General features: G+C 35.7%; 1 protein-coding gene across 5 annotated transcripts in view; it reads right to left on the bottom strand.

Moving 5' to 3' along the window:
- The window catches only part of LOC131663385 (probable Na(+)/H(+) antiporter nhx-9), a 1,718,187-nt gene that overhangs the window by 208,279 nt on the left and 1,492,796 nt on the right, over positions 1-17,112 (bottom strand). The gene's annotated exons all lie outside the window — the stretch shown is intronic.

The following is a 17,112-nucleotide window of genomic DNA, read 5'->3' as shown; positions in this document are numbered from 1 at the left end:
AGTAGATGAAGCAATGAACAATAGACAAATTTAATCAATTACGATTCAATTTACTAAAAGTGCAAGTGAAATAATAGTGCTATGGAATGAGATCTACCAAAGAAATTTAAACTCCGTAATGATGTCTTCATTAACTTGCCAGGTTATCCACCTCGCAAAGCTAAGGTTAGTTATGTAAGAAATTATCTGAAAGTTGTTAAAAATATATTCAATTGATCTATATACTTTCAGATTATAATTATTACTGACTCTGATGCTGAAAAAGCAAGGTATGGTGTCACTTTGTTTGGCATCAAGGTATGGTGAGTAGTTGTTGAGTTTATCTTTGTTTTTTCATTTGTGACAAGACATCGAGAATACAATGAATAGATGACTATTTTTTCTTTAGTAGAGCATGCAATTATGAAGATCTTTCACCATACATTAAGAAGAAAGATCAATTGAGATGCAATTATGATAAAAGAGACCGTACTTGAGAAGGTGATGATAAAGATAATATAAAAGAACCAGTTATAGAAAAAAAACAGAAAAACTAAGAAAAGGAAAACACAAGTAGTATAATATACATTTGTGAATTCTGTTATTAGATAATTTGGGTGTACATGAGATCACATAAAAAATAAAACATTAATGTAGCAATAGAAAATACTTAATTGCAGTTTCTATTTTATTTACACATTGCTTCATTTTTTAATTTTGCTCGCATTGAATTGAATGTATTTCCAGGATATTGTGTATTATTTTTTATTTCATGAAAATTTCTGTACGTATTGAAACTAAAAATAATATTTCTTTGCAACTGTCCATAGCTTATAGCAAAAACAAAATAAGTTAACCGCATTAGCTTTTTAGATTACAAAATGCAGGCTGTCATCATATTGGTCGTGCAATTTTTGAACAGTTAAAACTTAATTGAATCGTAATTTATACGGAAAAAATGTTTGAAAGAAAATATTTATTTACCTGCATAAGACCTTGAGTTTTTCATCTCGAATTAGCTTATAAATTGATTGCAAGTTCAGCCATCATCATGATAGAGCGACTTGAAATGGGATAGTGAAAAAAAAAGATAGAATTTGAGAACGAGAGAGAGAGAGAGAGAGAGATAAAAACAGAAATTAAGATAGAAATAGAGAAAGAGGGGAAGATAGATTGACTGATTAATTGATTATTCTTTATTAGAGCCATAGGGTTTGTAAGCTGTGAGCAATATAAGTTTGATTAACATAAGTAAATACAAAAAAGCATCAGACGCGCAGTAAGATAAACACATATGTAACACATTTTATAAACGTAAAAGACGCGGTAAGTTTGATATAAGAATACAATTAAGATAAACTTAATTCATAAAAAAGCGTGAGACATAGCATGAGATACTTAATATTAGAAGGAGAGAGTCACATGTTTGAGTCACCTGTAACTTTAGAATCTCTCTCTACACATAGTTATATGTGAATAGCCGCGTAGACTTATCCAATTACTTGATATTTCTAAAGTTATGTGCTATTTCAGTCAAATATGTGATAATGTATGATTCTCTTCTAATGAATGTAACTTTGAAAAAATCATTATACCGTAATGGTAATATCACCTAATGAAAGCAGATGAAGAAAAAAGTATTTGTTCAAAGAGGCCCAAGCATTTCAAAATTATAATTTGATACAAAAAGATGAGCGCATAACAAATAACGTAGTATTGGAAAATGATACATGCTAACATACGCCAGCTATTTAATATTGAATAAAACAACGTAGTATCAACATTTTATCTCATAAATGGCTCGCTGATTCCTCCTTCACTTTGGACGAGGCACTCGTAGCGCCTCACAAGATTATTTCTTGCATTCAGGCACATGCCTACTGTTATACTTCGGAATGCTCTTCTAATTCTCATCATTATATTCTCCATTGTCGTAGCCTCAGTAGCATAATAATATTTTTAATGTGATTCCATAGAAATGTGTCGGGGAGAGTCAGATCTGGTGATTTTGGTGGCCACCTTTGCGGTCAAAATCTGCCGAACCATTTGTTGTCAAAGAATTCGTTTAGGCAATTCGTCACCCTAACAGTGTTGTGTGGAGGAGCATCGTCTTGAAGACACCAAATTCTTCTACATTATCTCTTAAAAATCGAGAATATATAGCACCGGTCAAATTTTGGTGAAAGAAGAATGGCCCAATAACGTGATCTCCAAAGATTCCCCCGAAAACCATTACTCGCCATCTATCTTGATTATCTATTTTACGTATATCCGGCTCATTCTGCCCTTTTACGTACCAATTCCTGATATTTTGTTTATTTATAGTACCCTTTTTTGTAAAAATACTTTCATCCACGAAACATACTCGACGCAAAAAATGAATATTATTTCTCAGTTTTCTTAGCATAATTTGTCCAAATCTTAATCTTTGCCCGCTATCTCCAAGTATTAGTATCTACACCGATTGGCTTTTGTAAGAAAATCTTGTTTTCCTAATTAATTTTCTTGTTGTTTCTTTATCTGCCTCTGTAATTGAATTAAGAAATATAGCAAATGAGCAATCAGTTGAAAAATGAGTTAAAACATCAGTAATTGTAATCGGTTTAGCATAACGAGTGAATGCTCGTAACAGCTTGAAAATACGGCTTAGAAGATCAAGATATTTTAATCATGCACGATTTTTCATAAAATAAGACAAAATATGATTAATCATTTGATAATCCTTTCTTCATTTTAATTCATTACGAATCAACAATAGTAATGATTGAAAACCAAAAAAGCTTAGATCGAGCCTTGTAAAGCACCTCCATAATTAGTTATTGGTTCAATCTTCATTTCTAGATTTATCCTCGTAATTAACATCGTTACATAAAAACATAAATATGAAGCGGTAAAATATGATGGTTAAATATTGCGAATAAATTTAACTCGTTTACTTCATCTAATTCTTCGAAAAATATTTTTGAAAATGAACTATTAAAAGTAAACAAAATCTAAAAGCTATTTATTCAAGTTTATACAAAAGATAGTGTAATTTACTTATTTTATCTACACATTCTTAAATAAGTTAGTATAACAAAATGTAAACTTTTATTTTTTTAAATGCATAAGTAAATAGTGGAGAATACTTAGTATATACTAGCTTTTAGTTTTAGTGTTAAAGCATACATCAAATGTTTTTTGTAAAACATTGTTAAATAAATTACCGATATGTCTAGCTAAGCTTCGTGCACTTTGTTGTACATTTCTTTCTAATAACTGCTCTACTTGCTCTCGGATCGCATTTTGTGCAGGGGTTGCTCGCTCCTTCCGAGGCACCACTGGAGTATGATAAGCATGGTAGACATCACGAACCCTGTAGTGATTGAATATCAATAAGAAACTCTTTGAAACTCAATGGTTAGTCGAAATGTATCATCTTTATTTGTGAAATTTACTACACATTATACTTTATTGAAGTTTTCCCGATAAATTTCAGGCCAATTCAGAGTGATGCTTGAACAGTTAGTCATTCAGCAATATGTACAATGCTAGCAATGAAGTCATGACTAATGATTTCATGAGGATACTTAAGATGTCAGACAGTAACCGACGAAGCGTCAATAAAGAATAAGGCGTGGTAAATGTTTTACACATAGGGTTCATTGTCGCTTACAATTGACAACGTCGTAAATAAAATTTAATATAACTTTATAAAAAAAGTTCAAATACGAGGGCGGTCCGATCAGAACTTAGCCTACAACAGAAAAACGAAAATTTTGGAAAAGTGGCGTTTTATTTTTCAAAATAGTTTCCTTTTAGTTCGATACACTTGGCCCAGCGATGCTCCAACTTCTTTAACCCGTCTGAAAAATACGTTTCCTCGAGGTCTGAAAAGTGGGCTTCCGTGGCAGCGATTACCTCCTCATTCGACTCAAATTTCTGCCCGGCGAGTGACTTTTTCAAGTTTGGAAACAAAAAGAAGTCACACGGGGCTAAATCTGGAGAATACGATGGATGGGGCAGCCGTTCGTAGCCTAATTCAACCAATTTGGCCATGGCGACGGCGGAGGTGTGAGCCGGTGCGTTGTCATGGTGGAAGAGCACTTTTTTCTTCGCCAAATGGGGCCGTTTTTGCTGCAATTCGACGTCGAATCGGCCCAATAATTCTGTATAGTACAGCCCTGTGACCGTTTTGCCCCTCTCCAGGTAGTCGATGTAGATCACACCTTGTGAATCCTAGAAAACGGTGACCATCACCTTTCCGGCCGATGGGGCAGTCTTCGCCTACTTCGGAGCACTTTCGCCGGGTAAAGTCCAGTTTCGACTGTTCCTTGGTCTCTGGTGTATACCAGTGGATCCATGTTTTGTCGACTGTCACGAAACGACGGAGAAACTCCTTCGCATTGCGCTTAAACAGCGTCAGACATTGCTCTGAAGTTGTCTCACGGTTGAGCTTGTTGTCCGGAGTGAGCAAACGCGGCACCCATCGCGCCGACAGCTTTCTCATGCCCAAAATTTCATGCAGGACATGACCCACGCGGTCTTTCGAGATGCCTACTATCTTAGCTATCTCGCGCACCTTCAATCGTCGATCTGCCAATACGAGATCGTGAATTTTTGTCGCGTTATCCTCCGTGGTAGCCGTTTTCGGAGCACCTGGACGTGGCTCTTCAAAAATCGACGTACGACCACGTTGAAACTCGTTAAACCAATTTTTGACGGTCGCCATCGAAGGAGAAGAGTCACCGTATGCAACATCCAAGCGCTTTTTGATTTCGCTGCGCGATTTCCCTTCCAAAAACAAGAATCGAATCACCGACCGATACTGCTCTTTTTCCATTTTTCAAAAATTAACGGACACACTTGCTTTCACACGCTCTCAAAAATAAACTACAACTCCGATCCGGCTGAACTCTTGACAGTAACCATCGAGAAGGTTGTACTACATGATAGAATATTTCTTTTGCGAGAGTGGCGCCATCGGGCGGTGAGGCTAAGTACTTATCGGACCACCCTCGTATAATGCTTAAATTTTTCCATTTATGATTTAAAAAGAAGTAAACATGTGCAAGGTTAAATTTTTTTTTTTAATTTCAGTTTTTTAACAAAATTGGAAAAACAAGTTTTAAAATCAGGAAAAATGACATTTTTTATCCATTTTTTTCATTTAGTCGAACGTTCAATGTCATATTTGAAGCGAAATAATAATTGCGGTAATAATGAATATTTCTTAACAACTTTCTAGGATCTCCTTTATTTATACAAACCTTCTAAAACTTTGAATTCATGGGCAGTGCAACTGGATATATTTTCGAGAAAAAAGACGTCTTACTGCTCAAAAATTGTAAGGAGCATCAATGTTGTCCCCTTTTGAACAATGTAATGCTTCTAGCATCATGCTGGTTAGTTGTAGCCTTTGAAAATTTAACTTTACAACGCCTTGAATCATACGGTTTTGGGGTTGGTTTTGCAGAAATAAATTGACGTCAGGGTTTTCTTCATCGCCTTCGTTTTCATTCACAACTTCCATAGCTTCAGTCATTACAAACAAGAAATAAGAAATATAATATTCACGAGGAAAATTCCATTCAATTACCTTCGTATGAGAAATTCAAAGATTTTATGTAAGTTATCAATAATTTGTTGGTTAAAATATTGATAGGAATGTTATGTACGGAGCAATCTTAAAAAAATTGACAATATTTTTAATTTAATTGTATTTACACAACTTCACGCGCAAGATGTTCGGTGCTACGTGACTAATATTGGATCGAAAGTTGTAGTGTTATACTTATTGACTTTTTATATTTCTTACGTATTTTGAAAAAGACATAAAAAAGTAGTTCTTTTTTATCACACCAGCAAAAAACATATTAAGAAATTGCAATTGAGCGGTTATTGCAGCCACTAATCATAAATCTTGAGTAAAAAAAATGCTTTTTAAAAAATGTTATTTTTACATATTCCTTTTCATTAAAGTTTTTATCTTTGATCAGGCGAGATGGAGAGCAAGCTAGTTTAGTAAACCAATAAACTTTTTCATTCATGAGTTTTTGATCAATGCTTGTTCAATATTTATTACAACTACAATAAATTTTATGATATGTGATGATCTCTTATGTCTACAGCGGACCCGAATTCCCACACAAAATATTTTTGCCCGACACTCAGAGCGCAAAGACTAAAAGAACTTGCATATACTCTAAAAAGCAAGTGTGATTAAAATGTTATTTTATGCATGTCATATCGAAAAATAGTATATGCTATTCAACTACTCTTTGCTTCGTCAAAAATTTCGAATGAAATAATTAATTGATACAAACTTCGTGATGTCTACCTTAGTCATCATGCTTCAATGCTTCCAAAGCGTGCAGAAAGAACATCCACACAAAACGCTATTATTAGTAATGATGTAAAATAACGGCTGAATGAAAATCCATAACAAACTTTTCGAGTTGTGATAAGAGAATTAGATAATAGATAAGAGTGAATTTGAACGTAAAATGTACTTTTCTGGGTCATAGAATGGAAAAAAATTTCCTCACTTGAGATTACGTACTTTAGTTAATACATATTTGTGACTGAAAATTTTTGAAAATATGAACATTACAGTCCGGTTAATTTATCAAAAAATATTTTTGTTTACTCTAATTTCTTCTCTCGTTATGACGTACTTATTGTATAACGAGTCACATTCTCGTTATGTCTCTCTCTCCCTGCGGCCAGTCTATTTATTACTCATATTTATACCTTACCATGCATTATAATAATTTGTAATTTGTAGCGCAGTTGAAATGTCAGCGAACAAGGTAAGAGTCGAGCCCTACGATCTATAATATCGATAGTCCTTAGCGCGGATGTCGCAGAGAGACCGCGATCGCGAAGGGGAGAGAGAAAGAGAGCGCGTAATGAGCAGTTGGCATGCGAGCAGAGACCGGTACGGACGGTAGCTTAGTCTGACAGCAACATCTTTTTTGCGCTACGAGAGATTACGGAGGAGTAAGCGAGTACGCAGTGGCGATTATACAAGCCCGAAGATTGCCAGTGATAAACGGAGACACACAGTGAATGCTGACAGGAATTCCGTCAGCTATAAAGCTTGGGAGCGACGACGCCCGCGCGAGCGTAGGCTAGGAGTAAGCATGGTCGCGATCTATTGTACGCGCGTTTCTATCGTTCTAACAACCGACGACAACAACTGTAAATACCTGCTCGATTCTTTTCTCTCTCCTTTGGCTCTCTTTCTCTCTCCTATTGCTTGCGAATTGCATTTATTGCTTTAGCTTTTCACCCAACCTACGCACTCTGTCATTTTGCTCGGCATTGCGTCTTGCCTCGAGCCGCTTTAAGCGAATTCGTCGTCCGATCTTGCTCGGTCGCTGACAAGATCCGCGCGTTGCGTTTTGTTGTTGCCTCTTTCGCTGCCGCTCACATTTCGTCAACACGCGCGCTTGCATGTACTCGCGAGTGTCTAAATACACAATTCATTTTTACTAAAATCCGCAGTGTCTTATTCCGATACACCTGCCTTATTGCATAACCACTTCGCAGCGAGACTCTTTAGGTTGTCTCTCGCCAAGTAACCTGTAGCTCACGACACTCTCCGCGGGCCGAATTTCTACGTAAGGAAGGAGACAAGCTGATGCAGCTGGACCCAGGCACTGTTCGCGCTGGCGCACAGGGTTGCCTTGGATAGCGCACTTCGCTTTATTAAAATATTAAGCCGCGAGAATTATTTATTATATAGCTGATTTAGCCCGAAAAGAGCTCGAGCTAAAACCCCGTTATAATTGATAACTTACGACAGATCCTGAAAGTACTTTTTTCGATATTAAAACAAATATTTCAGTATGGAATTATAAGTTATTATAGATACTCAGTATATTTTGAAACTCTTTATATGTTTGGATGGCTTTTGAGAAGTCTTACGACAGAAATAAACAATTTTACGATTTATCCGACATATAACAGTCTTTATTTAAGAAATAAATATATTAAACGTAAAGAACTAAATAGAAAGAACTTATATTTTAGATTTATCTTTTTTAAACGTTTTTTTGGTTACATAGAGATCGAAAAATAAACGTTACAAATTGATAAGCGGACATTGCTCTATGAATTGTAGGCATGGGCCTAAATTAAGTAACTGGCTACCTAGAAGGGTCTGCAAGAATTTCTCAACTACGGGCAAACATTTGCCAAGACCAAGAGTCCTGGACTGCCAAAAAACAGTAGCTTTTCTGTATTAAAGATTATGGCCATATGATGGAGGCAGAGTGTGCCAGCACATAGGAAGACTCATTTTGTCAACAATTCATTTTGTGAAATATTGTCGTTTTAAATTTAAAATGTTTTTATTTTATTATTGTAATGTAAAAGCCTGGGAGTTTTGTAATTTTATGCGTTATGACAATTTTATTTGTGTTTGATGTACATAATTGTAAGTGTTAAAATGTTTTATGCTGTATTAATTTTAACAAGGTATAATTTTTTGTTTTTTCATTTTTAATGATTCATTTATTGTAATAAAGTACCTGATGAGGCCGAAAAACATATCAGCGAAACGTTGGAATGAAATAAAGAATATTAAAGTCTGGAAGAGGTTTTGTAATGGGTTGACCTTTAAAATCGATTATATATATGAACAATTCATTTTATTTGTAATTTATAAGAAAGGTTAATGTGATTGGGTCGCGGATCATTAACAAGAGTTATGTTTGCAGCGAAAATTTTAAACGCTATTTTATGTTGTTTTTTTTATTGACTCGCTTCATAACAAGAAATCAGTACATTTATTCAGCATATTTATAAATTTGTTCTCTGTTGTAAGCTTTTAAAATTTTCACGTCGACTTCACATAATTTTTGATCAGACAACCATCTATCACGAGCATCTATCTGTAAAAATCTGGAAATATAAAGAGCATTTTTTACAAAAAAATATTTAGATTGGATTTCATAAAACTTGCTCTGTAATCACATTGTCAACAAAAACAATAACTATTATAGCAATACCTTTTTTAAGCACCGACCAGTTATGTTGAGTGAAGCAAGAAGTTTCTTTTTAGCCAATCGGTCCCATGTTGATGTACATATTCCTTCTTCATAAGCTTCATAATAGTTGCAAATAAATACCCATTCGTTAGAGGTTATATCTTTCCCCTCCCATATCGTCGCATTATTTTTACTATCTAGTATCTTTCAGTACATTATAATACTTATTTATTACTTATACTCACATCTCCGACATTTTTATATCTATCGAATGTGGAGGTGTCATCGAAAACAATTTTATTGACAAGACTGTCAAATGTAAGCTAACATTGGTTATGGCACTATTGAAAGATTCTATTCGATACATCAATGTCTTTAACGATAACGATTCGAGGTCGACAGAACTTGAAATAGACATCATCGATAATGTTAAAATTTGTTCATGTTGGAATGTTCAAAACTTATTTATCATTGCGTTTGTAATTAAAATTAAATACCACCTGGAAGTGAAGCGGGAAAAACAATAATAGTCTTAAAAAGCGACAACTTATTACAACTTCCTGTTATGAATACTGTTTACAAACAAAATACTTATAATAATCAACAAATTATGATAAACTCTGGAAATTAAAAATCCAAGACTAGACAAAGTAATTAAACAAAAGATTCATCAGGGTGGTGGGTAAAAGCTGCGAACGATCAGAGAATAGTAGTAATCTAGACGAGCAGAAGGCGACGTTAATGAAGTGAACAAAGACAGGACGTCGAGTAAAACCTGTATCAGCAGATGGTTTCGATACTTAACTAGACGAGCAGAATGAGGCAGGTAGAAGCTATGAATGTTTAGAGGGCGATGTTTGATATCGATTCAGAGCCATCACTTGATATGGCGGTAGTAAAATAGACGAACAGAGGTAGCAAATAACTATTGTAAGAATGAACCGAAATAAATTACTGTTTCCATCTGTCACATAACAATATAATTTTAATTTAAACCTTATATTCAGTCAGCGTTGATGTGATTGAAAATTAAAATGAAAAAGTATAATCACACATTAAGAGAAATAGAAACAATAATAATAACATATACGAGTATATCATATATTAGAATATTTAGTGAAGTTGATGATAACTAGTAGTAGATAAATTAATTCAAAACAATTATTTGTAAGATTTTGGTTGCAATTCCATTTGTGGCTGAGGTTTCGGGTTCACTTGCACGATCCGGTATAAGTTCAATTAACTGGCAAGCAAAAACTGTATTTTCCTTGTCAGCCTTCTCTTTCTTCTTCATTGCTTTTTTCTGTCTTAGTTGCTTGCGTTTTAATTTTTTTAGTTTCCACCTAGATGCCCTGAGATTTAATAATATTAGTAGCATCAGAAATTGTAATTGATGCCGTAGCATTTGTCGCTTCTGTTTTGTTACACGATGCCAAATTGCCAATTTTTTTAGCTTGTTTTCGCAGTTTTCTTTCATGTCTTTCTAACTTCCTTCTCTCTCGTTTTGTACGTTATTAAATTAAAAAGTCCCTCCGTACCATGATTTCATAATCATGCAGCGACCAATCGATGTCAGTAGAACTCGAAATCGGGCATGACACTTTGAATAGTACATCGATATAACTTTCTACATCACTAAGATTATTCCCTGCCCATTTCATGTAATAATCCTCGCCCTTTCCAAGCTTGATATACTTGCCAATTGGAAAGGCCACATCATGGGTACAGTCACATCGATCGGCTGTAATGCCATAGGGTAACCAATACTCCGACGCAAAATTGGCTGCTTACGCGATATTAAACCCTGTATTGAAACCACAGTGGTATGAATATGGGAAAGTTACAACGAATTGGCCCTGTTTTTGAATGATTTTATGGATTAGGATCCCATGTTTTTCTGCTAGTACCATTGGGTCAACTATTAGTGAGTTATGTCTAAATAGAGTTCGACAATTTGGAAACAGTTTGTCAGCTTCTTTGGAAATTATACTTTCGAATTTCTTTGCGCAATCGGCTGGGATGATGTACCAAATTTTGTCATGACTAAAATGAAGGAAATTAATTGATAGGAGGTCGACATTCTCGGTGTGCCAAACAAATGTACTGTAAGCACTCCCAATATTTGTAAGATTTTGCAATTCCAGGAACCTTTAACTCGTCTTTGATAACGTGCAATAATGTCATCTCGCAGAAATTGATCAAATCCCATGAGCCGGCAACGTCGCGTTCCATCAACGGTAGTGGAATATCTGTGTCGTAAATCGCCATTAATCTACCTTCTCGAATCATTTCCCAAAACTCGTCATCCTTGATGCTGCTTTTTATTTTCGATATTTCTCGGAATTGGTCGACCGTCAACGTTATCCCGGATATTTTAGTACCATTTCTCTTAGTTAAAAAAATAGAAGTTTTATTCTGGTTGCACCATTTTTTACCCTGTGATATCGAAGCCCAAAGGGTATTATTATAGGCATATATGCCACTTTTGGCAATATTCACCTCTACACTCTATACTATTGGATCTGGAATGATTCTTGCCCCTAAAAGAATGTCTGTATAATTTACGTTATGACGCGGCTTCCAAGTATGTGGTGGTATAATAATTGCCGCTCTATATTTAGGAGCACCACTCGATATCAAAATATTTTCTACATATTTTTGAAAATCATCCATATCCGCGATGTTGGGTTCGTAAATTCGGCATTCGGAAAACATTGTGAATCTGAAAATGTAAGACCAAAATATAGCCAAATAAAATGTCTAATTATTGTTAGAATCATATTAAACTATAGTAAGATAATGTCGGTAATTGTTTTTAGAGCTAAGCATGTCAGAAATCATAGAAATATTAAGAATATACGAAAAAATTACTAAATATACTTTGTTGTAATAGTTTTTGTAAAAATTTTATCGGTAGTATTTTCTTGAACAAGTCAAAATTTAAAAAAAGTGTGTTAAATCTCTAATAAGTTTGTAACATGTCCCGCGAAGCCACGCTACATGACAAGCAAAGCGACCACGACAGCGTTAAGAGCCGCGCACACAAGCTAGTTAGTAGATCCAAATGTAGGAGAGAGAAAGAGAGACAACATTAAACGCGAAGACTAGCGCGAGCGGCAAGAAAGTTGGAGGAAACGCGACGCCGAAATCACAAGCACGATAACCAAAATCGACGCTTTTTCAGCTCCGATCGTGGGACGAATCACACGTTGATCAAGCGATAATCAACGCGACTCGAGGGCACCCAGGCGATAGCGACGCGACGCACCATCGGACCTTGCTGCAGCCGGCGAGAGGATACGCTAACGAAGCTCTTCCTCGGAGCGCAGAAAGCTAGGAAGTAAAACGAACGAAGACGAGACCGAGATATACGAGGTCTGTCCGGAAAGTATCGGGCCTACGTTTAGATCTTCGCGCTATAGTGTTCGAGCGACCTCTACCGGACAGAAATGTCAACAGTAAAGCCTCATGAATCTATTGGTTACTTACTGACACCTGCCGGACGTATAGTTCATGCGCAGCGTGTCTTTGATTACAGTGCCTTTTTCGCGTTCGTCGGATTTTGATATTGTCAAAAATGACTGAAAAACAAGATCAACGAATTTGCATCAAATTTTGCTTTCAACTCGGAAAAACGAGTTCGGAAACTATTGAAATGATGCAAAAGGCCTTCGAAAGCGAGTGTATGAGCAAAACACGAATAAAAGAGTGGTATAAACGGTTCAAGGATGGTCGCACTTCTGTTGATAGTGATTCTCGTTCCGGCCGACCTTCGACGACAAAAACCGCAGATAATATTGAGCAGGTGCGACTTGCAATCGAACAAGATCGTCGTATGACTGTGCGAGAACTAGAAGAATACCTTGGGATACCAAAAACTGTCATTTCAGAAATTTCAACCGAAAATTTAAGAATGAAACGCGTGTGTGCGAAATTCATCCCAAAATTGCTCACAGTAGAGCAAAAGAACATTCGCTTAGAAATCGCTCTGGACAATCTGGAAATGGTCAATCAAAGTTATTACAGGTGATGAATCATGGGTTTATGGTTATAATCCTGAAACAAAACAACAATCTTCGCAGTGGAAGCATTCTGAATCACCAAGACCAAAAAAAGCACGTCAAAGTCGGAGCAATGTTAAGTCAATGTTGATTGTTTTTTTCGATTGTGAAGATGTTGTACATCACGAATATACACCAACAGGTCAGACAATCAAAAAAGAATACTACGTTTAAATTTTGAAACGTTTGCGTGATGCAGTAAGAAGAAAACGGCCGCACTTTTGGGAAAGTGGTGACTGGCTGCTCCATCACGATAAAGCGCCAGAGCATTCATCCAATCTTGTGCAGCAGTTTTTGAGCAAACACAATATCGCATTGCTTCGACAACCTCCATACAGTCTCGACATACCTCCTTGTGACTTTTGGCTGTTTCCAAAACTAAAAAAAATACTCAAAGGACACCAATTCGATGACAAAACAACGGTTGAAAAGAATGCGACGAGTGTACTTAAGGCTATCACTAAAAGTGAATTCCAGGACTGTTTTAAATAGTGGAAACATTGATGGAACCGTATTATTCAATCAAGTGGGGATTACTTTGAAGGATGCCACCTACCAGATGATAAAGAATAACGCTAGCACGAAAATATAAAGGAAGGCCCGATACTTTCCGGACAAACCTCGTACTGTATTGTAACGCGCCCAAACACGTGAGTGTACAGCTTAATTACTTTCTTTCTCTCTCTCTCTCTTCCAAAAACAAAGCTGTAAGCGCGCAACTCAGCGGAGTTGCTTGATGGAATGCGTGGTGAACGACGTTTACCTATCGCACGCATGTACGCTGTTTAATTTTAATAAAACGAACGCTACAACTCAGTTATCAGTCTCGTTAATGTTGGCTCAGCAAACCTACGAACCATGCCTCTCCGCAGGCAATCGTGAAGAGGCCTCAACTGCAGTTCGTTTATGCTAGCCCGGCAAATATCCACTTGCGAGAGTATCATCGCGGATATATGTATAATATCAAATAACGACTCCAGCGTTCAAGATAAACCAGCTGTGGCTGCAAGTATACAATCACAGTGGAGTGCGAAGCATACTTTTATTATTAAAAAAAATTAATAAAATTTGTAATCGTGGATAATTGTCATTAAAGAAGTTGTTCTTTATGATTCATAGTATTTGTCTATCTGTTTCTGGAAATATAAATATATTTTGGAATATATTTCTTATAAGCACATATATATGTGTATGACTGTATGAGAATCACGCTGCCACAGTGAGCGCCACTAAACGCATCCTTCCTTTACTTCCTAATAAAAGTGTATCTTGATATATGATTATGTGCGTGCCATTATATCATCCAATATCCAACAGTATGAAAGGAAATGTGCAAGGTGATCGTACCACTATGCCCATGTACGAAGGTCGTTTGAAAAGTCCGTGCAAAAATAAAAACTGCTTCATTTTTTTTAATAAATCTTTTTTATTTTTAAGCATAGTCTCCTTTTAGGCTTATACACTTCATCCAACGCTGCTCTAGTTTGTTAATCCTTTCCAAATAATAGGATTTGTCTAAGTCTGTAAAATAGGCATTCGTTTCTGCAATCACCTCCTCGTTTGAATAAAATCTTTTCCCCGCCAGCCATTTTTTCATATTAGGGAACAAATAGTAGTCCGACAGAGCCAAGTCTGGAGAATAGGGGGGATGTGAAACGTGTTGGAACCCTATCTCCATCAGTTTTGCGGCCACAACTGCTGAGGCGTGAGCTGGCGCATTGTCGTAGTGGAAGAGGACTTTTTTGTGGGCCTATCGTGGACGTTTCTCTAGCAACTCGGTCTTCAAACGATCCAATAACGATGAATAATATTCGCCTGTACGGGTTTTCACCCTTTTCCAGATAGTCGATGAAGATTATTCCTTGCGAATCCCAAAAGACAGTCGCCATAACCTTCCCGGCCGAAGGAATTGTCTTCGCCTTTTTCGGAGCAGATTCCCCTTTGGTAACCCATTGTTTAGACTATTCTTTGGTCTCAGGAGTATAGTGATGTATCCATGTTTCATCTACAGTGATGAAACGACGCTTAAAGTCTTACGGATTTTGCTGGAACAGCTGCAAACCATTCTTGCAACACTTCACACGATCTCGTTTTTAGTCAATAGTGAGCAATCGTGGCACCCATCTAGCGGATAGCTTTTTCATGTCCAAATGTTGGTGCAAAATATTATGTACCCGTTCGCTCGAGATGCCTACAGTACTAGCAATCTTACGCACCTTCATTCTTCTGTCAGCCGTCACCATATCATGGATTTTATCAATGATTTCTGAAGTGGTAACCTCAACAGGGTGTCCAGAACGTTCAGCGTCTTTTGTGCTCATGTGGCCACTCCGAAAATTTTGAAACCCCTTATAAACCATTTTAATCGAAGGTGCATAATCACCATAATGTTTATCAAGCTTCTATTTAATTTCCTGAGGCGTTTTGCCTATGAAAAAGTAATGTTTAATCAATACACGAAATTCTTTTTCGTCCATTTTTTTACAACCACTCGATTTCTTTGATTGAGACGAATGTAAAACCCAAAGTAATTGGCCGATCTGGCTGAAACTTGATTTGTGCTCTTCCATGATATGCCACAAACTAAAAATAACTTTGATGCGCACTAGTAGTACCTTCTCTCTGACTTTGTACGGATTTTTCAATCGATCCTCGTACATCACGTTATTATTAAAAAAATATATAGACGGTCATCACTTTCAAAATAAGTACGATAAATATGATATATACTGACATTTTCACTAAATATTTTTGAAACTATGAGTAATAAATTATAGTTTCAGCTTTACCGATGGCAAATACCGTAAGTATCTATTAGTATTTTCATACAGAAAAAAAACATTCTTTGCTATAATAACACTTGATTAACATGTTTATCATCATTATCTGTAGACAATCTTGCGATAATAATTTATCGTTAAATAGTTAAATAGCAAGTGATACTCTATAACCTTTTATTTCTGTTTATGCAACGTAACTATAATTTACGATACTACCAACATTTAAATAGCCATAATTATCGACCATGCAAGATTTTCATTATTTGTTTATTTTATTTGAAAATTGCTTAAGATGAACCCACATAAAATCAATTTGATTATATACAGCCTTGGTTATCATGCTCTGAAGAAAGATTTATGCTGATATAAAATTTTTTTCAGTATACGTGAAACTGCCGGTTCGAGGAAAAACTATTTTAGAAATCAAAAGAATGCGTAAGACTAAAAAATAAACTTTACTATCAAAATTGAAAGTGGCGATAAAGTAGATGGCACTATAAGGTGAGGAATATACATCTAACATTATTATTACGTCTTCTGCCAAGTTAATCATCCTATTGTAAAGCTTACGAGTATTTTATTGTCCAAAAAGTATTCGATAATAAGATAAGAAATGTAAGTAATGCCGATTGATATGAATTAATTTTCTAATAAATTAATCATTCATCAACTGTACACTGAGTAAGTTTTTTCTGATCTACAGAAGTTAAATAAAAAATCAAGATAGAGTAAAAGAATAGGTAACCAATCACTTCGATGTATCAATTGCCGTCCAAATACCTCTAGTTACGCATAGTGAAGATCGCTACTCTGAATCTCATGACACGTTATCTATACCGGTTTCAGATGCGCCCACACAAGTACATTAAATGACTTCTACAAGTGCAAATTGAAATTCAGATTCTTTTATAAATTTTGTGTTTTATAAACTCATCTTGTTACAGATATAACTTATAGTAAAGAGTGAAATTAGTGTTTAATTGAAAATGTAAAAAATTTTAATTTTCAAACATGACGTTTCTTTGTTGAAAATTGATGCATCTACAGTGTTTATTTAGTTTTGTTTTATCATTGTCATTTGCAGTTGCTATGAAAATTTTTTTAGAGTAGGTTGATACCAACGGAAGCTAAACTATACTTTTTTATTCAATAACAACATCAAATTTCGTTGCACTGTAAAAATTCTTTCATCGTCGCAGAACATATCGTATTAAATTTTTTTATTTATCAAACTAATTTTCATCTTACAAAATAAGGCCAGAATTGAAAGCCCACGAACTTAGTTGTTTGCACATTCTCGTACTGGCATAAATGTAT

Source organism: Phymastichus coffea, unplaced genomic scaffold (genome assembly GCF_024137745.1).
Source record: "Phymastichus coffea isolate CEN01 unplaced genomic scaffold, Cenicafe_Pcof_1.1 PCOF00034, whole genome shotgun sequence".
Taxonomy (NCBI): Eukaryota; Metazoa; Arthropoda; class Insecta; order Hymenoptera; family Eulophidae; genus Phymastichus; species Phymastichus coffea.
The sequence above is the reverse complement of the archived record's forward strand: the minus strand, read 5'-3'. Positions and strand labels throughout refer to the sequence as shown.